The sequence below is a fragment of the Spermophilus citellus genome (genome assembly GCF_964194105.1).
Source record: "Spermophilus citellus genome assembly, chromosome: 1".
In the NCBI taxonomy this organism is placed as follows: Eukaryota; Metazoa; Chordata; class Mammalia; order Rodentia; family Sciuridae; genus Spermophilus; species Spermophilus citellus.
Window position 1 is genome coordinate 108,019,623 of NC_138182.1, and position 3,809 is coordinate 108,023,431.

A 3,809-nucleotide genomic window follows, 5' to 3' on the forward strand; every position below is an offset into this window, starting at 1 on the left:
TCTAGTCCAATTTTCAATAGAGTCCTCCTCAGCTGAAACCTCATGATCCCAATCTGTGCTGTCCACAATCTTATTGGCATTTTGGTCTTCTAAACCTCCACCAGAATTTCCCATTAAGTTTACTTACAGCATTCTAAAGCTTTTCTAGCTTGCATTCATAAATTTTACTATATTATTCCAACAGATTCCAAAGAGCTCCAAAATCTTCTGAACCACACATCAGGTTGGTCACAGCAATGACTCTACTTCTCAGTACCAATTTTTGTTTCAGTCAGCTTTTTCACTGCTGTCACCAAAAGATATTTAAAAAAAAAAAATAGACGGGGTATAATTTATTTGGTGCTCTTGGTTTCAGACGTCTCAGTCCATAGATGGCTGACTTCATTCTTTTGGGATGGAGGTGAGAAAAATATCATGGAGAAAGAGTGTGAAGGAAGAAAGTATTTCAGTGCATCTCAGAAGGAAGGAGACAGAGAGAGAGGGGGAGAGAAAATAAATACTCCAAAGGCACAGTCCCCATGAGCACCTCCTCTAGCTACACATTACCTCCCTAGAATTAGCACCCAGTTAATTTCTAAAAGGGGATTAATGCACTAATTAGATTAACACTCTCAGCCCCATCATTTCATCTCTAAATTGGAGGCTGGGAGCAACTTATGTCTAAACCATAACAAATGTGTTCATATTATTACAGATAAACATACTGGATTTATTATTTTTTTCATATGGCTTATAACTATGAAGTAGTTTACACAATTACCAAAAAAACAGGTTTTTTATTCATAATTGCTTAAAAATATATAAGCTATTGAGTAAAAAAATTAAATTAGCATACATCATTAATATCATATTTGTCTAGCATCCTAAGTCATTTCAAGTTAGTTTTGAAATATATTTTTTTAAAATATGTGATTTCCACAAATGGATAAAGTATGCTGCTTGTATTTTTATTGGAATTATTAAAATCATCACATAATTAGTTTAAATTCATAATGTATGTCTACATGAGATACTGATTCAATTTTTTTTGTTCACAATGTTCTTTTCAGTAATAAGCATATTCATCCAAAATTTGTATGAGTGAGCTTTCCTGAATACAAAGAATTCTAATTTTCTGATTACCTTACAAAGCATTGCTTTATTGATGCTTTCTATGTAGCTGTCAATTGTCATCAGTTGGTTTACAAGTAGAATTTTCTAAAGCAAGAAAAAAATGGTAGTCTAACCTATTATAAATATGTGTGAATATATTAAAACAACTCACATGCATTCTACTTGTTCTATTAACTATTACTCACTCAATGATTTTTCCCAGTTGAGAAATGCACTTGTCATTTGTCTCAGATAAAATTCCTTCTTTCAAGCAGTGTTATGTTGTTGCTCTAATTTCCTGTGAGGGTCATAAGAGAAAAGATATATATTAGGAAGTACAACCTGGTTTGGAACACTGAAGATTAACTCTTCATATCACTCAACAAGGGACATTGTACTTATACATAATCCAATATATCAACAGCTGTGTTCATGACAAAGCAAGGGAGATGAAAAGTCATAGAGGTTATTTATTTGATCCTTTTTAAAATCTAGATCAAATAAGACAGTAGTTAGAATTTTGTGACATAATTTAATTTTAAAAATGTCTTAAAATTTGAAATAAGCCCAGCTCTTTAAAGATAGATTTGTAGAAATCAAAGAGAACTTGAAATATATAAAGATTTGCTATACATATTTTGTACATCTACTCATTCATTTTTTTCAACTTTTCATTCATTTGTTCTCTATTTACCCAAATTATTAGGTAAATAATTTATTGAAATACATTATACTTTATTTGGGGATTAATGAATAGAAAGGAGGAAATGACACGGTCTCTAAAATCTAGTTGGTCCATTATAGCCAAAAATACTCTATAGAAAGACTATGAAAATGTTATCACCCTCAGTATTTTATATGAATGCTTTATATTTTGTCTGTAAATTGATTTAACATTTGAACATTATTAAGCCCCAACTTTAATACCATAAATATCTTGTATTTGGGAAGCGAGATAAAATTATATGCTATAAGAATGGCAATAATTGCTGTGAGTATAAAATCTAATTCTTGAACCCATTTATAGGAGTAAATGACAGAATAACGTTGATTCTTATTTTAAACAATATTTTTAAAGCTTTCTTATAATTTTAAAGGGTACTGTCAGCTTAATTTTAAAAAGGATAGGGTAATTTTCCAGTTTCATTTTTCAGAGATAATAGTAAAGAATGAAAACAATGAAGAGTAAATGTACTTAAATTTACCCCAAATATCTTGATGTGTATACATTAAACAATGGAAGAATACTGGTTGGCATGCTTTTAAGTATTTCACACTTGAAGGTAAGAGAGGATAATAGAATAAAAGGAGATTGGTCAGCTTTGATAGGAGGTACGTATCAAGAAGTAGATGTCTGAAGTGGATGTAAAGTTAAGGAGTTGAACATGGGTTCAATCTACCAAATAGTTGAAGAGCACAACATAAAGACTCTAAGAGCTATTAAGAACACCGATGAAGTCAATGACAGGGAGCAAGAGAGGATAATGTTCTAATTGATAAACTCCATTCAAATTCATAACTTTTTAAAAGCATAGAAGTAACATATAATATGAAGACTTGAATTGGGTGTCAACATACCTTATATACAAACAGATATGAAAAATTATGGTATATATGTGTTTTAAGAATTGTAATGCAAAAAACTACATTTATAATGGCATAAAATGACATCAACATACTTTAGATACAGAGATACGAAAAATTGTGCTCTATATGTGTAATAAGGATTGTAATGCATTCCACTGTTGTCGTGTATTTAAAAAATAATAAAATCAATTAAAAATCAGTTGAAATCCCATCTCTGAATTACAACCCCCATTAATACTTGGGTGTTTACTCCTTCCTGAGTATTTCTGTTCACCACAAACCATGAGCATTGTGTGTGTATGTGTGTATGTATGTGTGTGTGTATGTGTGTGTGTATTTTATAAAGGTGGCATCGGTATTTAGCCAAGTCTGATACCTGATTATTTATCTCTCATGAATCAGGTTTTTAAAAGAATTTTAACTTTTCTGCAACTTCCCATATGATCTTTCTTATTGAACATCAACATGTGAAGCTCTGTGATTTCTGAAGATTTGTGTACCATAAACAGTATAACACTAAATTTTACATAAAACTACTAATTTTAATACTTAAATATTAACTCAGTATAATAGAGGTTTAAGTTACTTTTAGTTACCTGATATTACAAACTCACTGAACCATTGTCTATCACATTTACATGGTTTTGAATTAGTTACTGGTAACTTCCAGAAGCTAGAGATAAATAGAAGCTGAAAATCTTCTTTACAAACTCCATGCTATCATGGGAAATGCTATAAAAAGGTCACATCTCAGGTGATGCTCTGCCACATTTTTCAGCAAGCACACACCTGTGTTTTCATCATTGTGTGAATACAGTGTTACAAACTTTCTGCAAAACTGTCAGTTTCTCATCTCAGCCTTTTATGTAGGTTCTTTATATGAAGAATCCCTTTTAAGGATTTAGTTATCTACTGAAAAAGACCTTATCACAAAATAACTAGTGATTTCAAACAAAGAACAAGGGCCACAACTGCTAAGACTAGTGCTCATTCTGAACAAGACTGCTGGGTTCACTAGGATCTTTGACCCTTCTTAAACCAAACTTGAGGTTTCTTCAAAATATTTTTCCCTACTTGGTTATTTTTACTAGTGATCATATTCTAAAATAATTTCTAATATTCATCATGAA